Source organism: Oratosquilla oratoria, chromosome 11 (assembly GCF_046742065.1).
Source record: "Oratosquilla oratoria isolate Oo_2021 chromosome 11, ASM4674206v1, whole genome shotgun sequence".
NCBI lineage: Eukaryota > Metazoa > Arthropoda > Malacostraca > Stomatopoda > Squillidae > Oratosquilla > Oratosquilla oratoria.
In genome coordinates, this window is record NC_134787.1 from 64055162 (window position 1) to 64063272 (window position 8111).

The window sequence follows — 8111 nt, forward strand, 5'->3', positions numbered from 1 at the left end:
GGAAACAATATCTACTTTCCAATATTCTTAATTTTAAGCTCTCTTATTTTTCATATATTTTATTCTTGTATATAATCCTAATGCCAAGGCCGTGTTAAGGACCTTGCCTTGTGTTTTGTTCTTGTTTCTCTGTGTGTACAGTCACCGGGACGGTGACAATAGCGTGGCCGAGCATTGTAAGATTCCTTCCGCCCACGGACGATTTCTTTCAAGGAACAACGGGCCTCCTTACACGGGCCTCCTTACCCAAGAGGCCCATCGAAGAACGACCCATTCACCGCGTGGACCCAGCTGCGCATCAGAGGTCACCTTGTGACCTCCTTTCTCCATAGATCTTTCAAGATCACCAACAAACATGAGAACTCGCTCAATCCAGGGTCAGAGTTCACACCTACGGCTCTGGCTCCCCTCTGGCACCTCAAGACATTCTATTGGCTGCCCTTCTCGGGGGGCACGCCCTTTTTTAATATTATTGGCTGCCTTCTTATGGGCACGCCCATTTCTTAATTAGATTAAGTTTAGCTAGGAAAATCTGGCACCTCTAAAGTTGACTTCGGAGCTGCCAGACCAAGATTGTATTCAGATCAGGCTCACCCCAATAAACCGGAAAAACCTATCCGCGTTTTCCACCAAAACCCCCTCCAACACGGAAGAGAACAGCCCGATTTATAAAATACCATGCAAAAGCTGTCCCATTAGTTATTATGGAGAAACCAGCAGATGAAAAAAAAAAAAAAAAAAAAAAAAAACGTACCTATGAACACAAAAGCGACATCAGAGCTCACAGAACTTCAAATTCGTGAGTGACCTTGACAACTTTTGGCCACCTACCAGATTGGGAAAGAACAGAGGTGCTACATAAAAGTCTAACGAAACAGAGAAGAAGAAGAATTGAGGCAACATACATCAATTTACATCCATGTAGTAACCACCGTGATGGATTTGTCAAATTGGCGAGAGCAACGGCCAGCTGGTTCTTCGTGATGCCGACCGGTGGTGCATGAGGAGCGAAGACGAACGGGGTAAGCTCTGATGAAGTCCTTTCAGGACGAACCGTTAGCAATAAAACTCCAACGGTTCTTGATGTTTACTGTTTACCTCACCACCCTTTCACTCATTCTGTCTTACGCTTTTCATCATCTCTTCATACATATAGTGTAACGCCACTTTAATCTTCTGCAGTATTCCGTATGTCTCTCCCACAAGTCTGATGACATGTATGTGTGTGTGTTTTTACCTAACTGTTAGTTAGTTAAGGTTTATTCAACAAAGTAAAATACAATTTATACTTACATATATAATTTTTTTTTTTTTTTTTTTTTTTTTTTTTTTTTTTTTTTTTTTTTTTTTTTTTTTTTTTTTTTACAAAATTACTTGTTGAAAAGGGAGAGCGTGAAGTAAAGCTTATGGGAGTTGCTCTCCTTTTAAGGAATTTTTTTGTTTTTTTTTGTTACATGTTAGTATGATACACATATACACACATATATACATATACACACACACACACACACACACACACACACACACACACACACACACACACACACACACACACACACACACACACACACACACACTTCAACGAATGGACGGCTTAGAAGACGTTCTGAAGAAAATTGAAGTTTGTGGATCACAACGCAAAGAGAAGTGCCTATTGTATTTACAGGGTGGGGGGAAATTGCTCGTGGAGTAGTAGGAAAGTAGGGAAAGAGGAAAGGGGGAGGGATTACTGAGGGAAATGGAAGGAAATGAGGAAGGAGTAGACTTGGCCCAGGCAGACAGGCGAAAAGTAAACAAAAGGCCCCCTGACCAGTTGAGCGACGATGAAATGTTTAATAAAAATGTAAATATATGAAGTATAGATAAGAGCAATACAGTAGAAAGTGATGAGAATATTTTCCAGGGATTTAAAGAGGGTGGGGGGGGGGGACATAACCCCCCCCCCCGATTGACAATACTAGTAGAGATGTTCGATAAGATGATCGAGGAGTTGGAGCGGCGGTTCGGGGATGTTGGCAATATTATTCGAAGAATTGGAAAATTGGAAGACCTAGTGAAGGCGTACAAAAACTTAACTAAGGAAATTGATGAATTAAAAAAACAGTTAAAAGAAGTAAAAGATGAGAATAAAGTCTTAAAGGAGAATAATAAGGAGAACAAGGAGGGTTGGAAAAAAATTCAAGAAAATAGCAAAGTTGCATTCACTGACATAATCAGACAGCAAATGAATGAACAAACTGAAAACTCAGTTATTAAAGTGATGAGACAGAAGGAGAATATAGTAAGAGACTTAGCAGACAAAAAGAAATGTATAATTATATTAGGAATGGAAGAGAAACATAACCCAGATAGAACCACAAGAATCAAAGAGGAAAATGAAAAAGTAAGAAATTTACTAGAATTAGTTCAGGAAGATGAACCAGAAATAATGAAACAAATCGAAGAGAAATTCAGGCAAGGGAAATATAGTACAGACAAGACCAGACCAATCAAGATCAAATTCAGGTCACAAACTACGGCTGAGAATATCTTATCCAAAACAGGGAAACTAGCAACAAGTGAACAATATAAAAAGGTATGGATAAAAAGGGAAATGAATAAAGAGGAAAGAGAGGAAGAAAAACAGAAAAGACTTGAAGCAAAGGAAAAAAAACGAGATAAGAACGGAGTCAGAAAAAGAGAGATTCTATTGGAGAGTAGTGAATATGAAACTAAAGAAAGTCGACATACAAGAGAAAAACAAAAGGGAAACAGAGAACACAATGGAAGTGGCAGAAAACTAAGAGTGTCTTACACAAATATAGATGGATTAATAATAGGATTGAATGAACTGAATGATTATTTGAAAGAAAAAGAACCAGACATAATGGGAATTGTAGAAACAAAATTAAAAGGTCCACTACCACCCAACAGTGTAGGACATGATGCATATAATTATTGGATTAGAAACAGAGTGAAAAAGGAAGGGGTGGAGTTATGTTCCTGACTAAGAAGGATATAAACGTGAAGGGTGTCACATATGGAAAGAATACAGTAGAGATGATAATGATGGAAGTAGAAGACAGAGATAAGAAGAACAGAAAGTTTGTGATAAATTATGTGCCCCCAAAAACAGCCTCATGGGAGGAGAGTGAACATAAAAGTATGTTAGAGGACACAAAGATAACATTAAACAAGATAATGGAAGAGGGAGGAAAAATAGTTATGATGGGCGACTTCAATTGCAAAGAAATCTGCTGGGAAGAAATGACAGTAAAGGGTGGAGACGGCTCATGGGGAAACGCTCTACTTGAGATGGTTACTGACCATACAATGACACAATGGATACAGGAGAACACTAGGTATAGAAATGAAGAAGAGCCATCGAAACTAGACCTAGTAATTACATCCGAACCTAGAATAGTGGACAAAATTGAATATAAAACACCAATAAGTAAAAGTGACCACATATTGATTGAACTGGAACTTAATGAAGAAAAATATATGAAAAGAAATGAACAATACAGAAAAGGAAGAATGATGTATGAAAAAACAAACTTTGATAAAATAAGATAATTCTTTCAAAAGGAAAACTGGGAAGAAATATACAAAGAAGAAACAACAGTAGAAGAGAAATGGAATATTTTGACAAAAATTTACAAAAAAGGAGTGGAAAAGTATGTCCCAAGACAAAAACAAGAAAAAGAATATGTAAAATGCTGGTACAACAAAAGCTGTAGGGAGTTAAAAGACAAAAGAGACAAAGCCTGGACCAGATGGAAAAAAGACAGACCTGAAAAATGGAAAATATATACCTGTTATAGAAATGAATATGTACAAATGTGCAGAGAGGAAAAGAGAAAATATGAAAAAGATATCATAGAAAAGTGTAAAGATCAACCGAAACTATTCTACAGATTTGTAAACAATAAACTGAAAAACAAACAAGACTTGGAGAAATTAAGACAGGAGGGAGTTGAATACACTGAGGAAATGGAAATGGCGGAAATTATGAACAAACATTTTAAATCAGTGTTTACAAGGGGGAACATACAACCTGAAGAGAACGAATGGAAAGAGAAAGTCCCCCCTATGGAAGAAATAGAAGTAACAAAGAATGAAATATTAACACACTTGAGTAATCTTGATGTCAGAAAATCGCATGGACCAGATGAAATAGCAAACTGGATACTGAAAGAATGCAGGAATGAACTGGCAGACAAAATACATAGCATACTAAATAGTTCCTTGAAAGAAGGAAAAGTTCCAGAAGATTGGAAAAAAAGCAAATATAGTACCTATATACAAAGGAGGAAATAAAGAAGAACCTACCAACTATAGACCAGTCTCTCTAACAAGTACAATAGCAAAAATTTGTGAAAGAATTATCAAAAGTAGATGGGTAAAATATTTAGAAAAAAACAAAGTGTTAAATCCAAGGCAATTTGGATTCAGACAAGGACGATCATGCGTCACCAATTTAATATGAATCTATTAAAGGCTAATAGATATAATACAAGAAAGAGATGGATGGGCGGACTGTGCATTTTTAGATCTAAAGAAAGCTTTTGACAAAGTACCACATAAGAAGTTGCTTAAGAAATTAGAAACTGAAGGAGGAATACAGGGCAAACTACTAAATTGGATGGAGGACTTTTTGCAAGAAAGAAAAATGAGAGTAGTGATAAGAAACCAGCACTCAAAATGGGATGAAGTAATAAGCGGTGTTCCGCAGGGAACAGTACTGGCCCCAATAATGTTTGCTATATATATTAATGATATGGATGAAGGAATAGAAAGCTATATGAGCTTCTTTGCAGATGATGCAAAACTACTGAAAAGAGTGAAAACTGAAGAAGATTGTGAATCACTACAGAGAGATCTAAATAAGGTACAAGAATGGAGTAGGAAGTGGGAGATGGAGTTCAATACAAAAAAGTGTAGTATAATGGAATTTGGAAAAAGCAAAAACAGAATAACAGGAGCATATAAATTGGGAGAAGAAGGAATAAAAAAAGTAGAAAATGAGAAGGACCTGGGAGTCATTGTTATGAATAATATGTCACCTGAGAAACATATGAATAAGATTTTTGGAGAAACTTATAATCTAATAAGAACAATCAAAGTTGCATTTACATACCTGGATGAAGAAATGGTGAAGAAAATCCTAATCACCCTGATAAGACCAAGATTGGAATATGCAGCAACGATATGGTCACCAAGTACAAAAAAATGTATAAAAAAAATTGAAAGAATACAAAGAGCAATTACAAAATTGGCACCAACACTCTCAAAACTATCATATGAAGAGAGACTAGAAAAACTTGAACTATAGACACTAGAGCAAAGAAGAGAGAGAGGAGATTTGATAGCTATTTACAGAATCATGAAAGGCATAGAAATTACTGACAGAGAGAATCTGATAAAATGGGATGACAGAAATACTAGAGGACACGGAAAGAAAATAAAAAAAAGACAGCTATAGAAGAGATTTGAAAAAGAACAGCTTTCCTCACAGAGTAATAGACAGTTGGAACAAGTTAGATGAGAAAGTGGTGTGTGCAAAAACAATACATGAATTTAAAAATAGTTTAGATAAAATGAGATATGAAGACGGGACCCCACGAGCATAGCTCCCCTACCCGTAAAATACAACTAGGTAAATACACACACACACACACAGATCGGCAAATAATGAGCTCTGAGCTCTGCCGTAGGGTGGTGTCTGGCTGTCTCGACAGAGACTGCAGCAGATCCGAGGTGAATACACACACACACACACACACACACACACACACACACACACACACACACACACACACACACACACACACACACACACACACACACACACGGCTCGGTGGCGGATTGGTAAAGCACTGGCCTCACAAGCCAGAGAATCGGGGTTCGATTCCCCGGCCGGGCGGAGATAAGTTGGGTTTGTCTCCTTTCACGTGTAACCCCTGTTCACCTAGCAGTGAGTAGGTACGGGACGTTAGTCAAGGAGTTGTGACCTTGCTGTCCCGGTGTGTGGTGTGTGAGTGGTCTCAGACCTACCCAGAGATCGGCAAATAATGAGCTCTGAGCTCACTGCCGTAGGGTGGTGTCTGGCTGTCTCGACAGAGACTGCAGCAGATCCGAGGTGAATACACACACACAATGAGAAGCGACACGACGCCCGCTAACTGTTGTATAGCTTAAGGAAAGGATCAACGCTCGGTATGTCCCCTCTCCTACTCTCCATTTTTTTTCATACCTAGCCTCATATCCATGTACAATTCCAACCTTATATCCTTGATTTCCAATTATATTTAAATTTGAATTCATGTTTTTTTTTAGCTTGGGTTATATAATTTTCTAAGCTATTCCATGCATCCTTAAGGAAAACTATTATGAATTACGCATTACGTTACATTACATTATATTACATCATATTAAAACCGCTACACATCCTTTAAACATGTGGTCTTTCTTAACACGTAATTCCCATGACCTCTAAAAGCCCTTCCATCCTTAATCTAGAGATATGTATTTACCTAACTGTAGTATACAAGAAAATCAGTATCCCTTCTCTGGCCACGCCCACACACTGCATTCAGAAAACATTGCATCCACACGCACGTTCTCGCCATGGATAAATATATATATATATATATTTATATATATATATATATATGTATATATATATATATATATATCTATATAGAGAGAGAGAGAGAGAGAGAGAGGGCGGGCGGGTGGGTGGGTGGGCGAGCCGTGCGGGCCGTGTTATTTGTTGAGATGTGGCAATACCGGGAAATTCCCTAACCCCGCCTTAGTGGCCAGTTCTCGTTGCGTCTACTATAGTTGTATTTTGCGGGAAAGGGAGCTATGCTCGTGATGTCCCGCCATTGTATCTTGCAGTGTCTAGTTTGCTCTTAAACTCATGAATGGTTTTTGCGCACACTATTTTTTCGTCCAGTTTGTTCCAAGTGTCCACCACTCTATGTGAAAAAACTTTTTCTTCATATCTCTTCTGTAGCTATGTTTTTTATTTTCTTTCCATGTCCTCTTGTGTTTCTCTTGTCCCAGATTAACAAGTCCTCTCTACCGAGTATTTCTGTGCCCTTTATGATTCTGTAGATGGTCAGTAGGTCACCTCTCCTTTGCTCCATAGTCGGTAACTCCAGTTTAGCCAATCTCTCCTCATATGACAAGTTTGCAAGTGCAGGGGCCATTTTTGTGGCTGTTCTCTGGATTCTTTCTATTTTATATTCTTTTTGGTACTGGGTGACCACAATGTCGCCGCATACTCTAGTCTAGGCCTTATCAGTGTGACCAATATTTTTAAAATAATTTCTTCGTCCAAATATGTAAATGCCACTTTTATTGATCTTAGCAAGTTGTTTGAGATAATTACACCCAAATCTTTTTTGAATATCTCCTTCTTTACCTCCTTAGTTCCAACTTTATATTGTCCTGATATTCTATTTTTACTTTTTTCCAAACTCCATCATGCTACACTTGTTATTGAAGTCCACTTCCCATTTCTGACTCCAGTGTGTGTGTGTGTGTGTGTGTATGTGTGTGTGTGGAATACTAATATTTATATCCCTGTTATGAGCTGACTCCATGTTTTGTGCAGTCGATATTTATGGGATTTTATTAACATTCTTCCAGACTGTCTCCGACTATGAAATAATGTTAATCACATTTAACTTGCGGCGTATAATGTCTGACCCAAATAATGAAAAATCATTTTTTTCACTCATGACGCAATATGGGAGCTCACTCTTTCGATGCTAATTACATTTGTTGTGGCTACTGACTAATTATTTTATTCAACTGAAGGTAAAGCTGTTCAGCGTCAAAGTGCCAAGCCTATCCTTTCGGTGCAATTGACAAAGTGCGTATTTGTACTTATTGCAGGAAGACACGCGCATGCAGTTTCGGTCAGCCGAGGGGAATTCCCCTGCGCAAAGGAAGAGTTCGGTAGAAATTGATATGATCACAGAACCACTAGAGGGTTTATTTCTGACCTTTTCATATCAACTAGGTAGATGCGCTTCTTCTTAGAGTATAAGTCAATTATATACATACAACATTGTATATATTTTGAGTGGGAACTGATTCATAAGGCAGCCACAAAATAC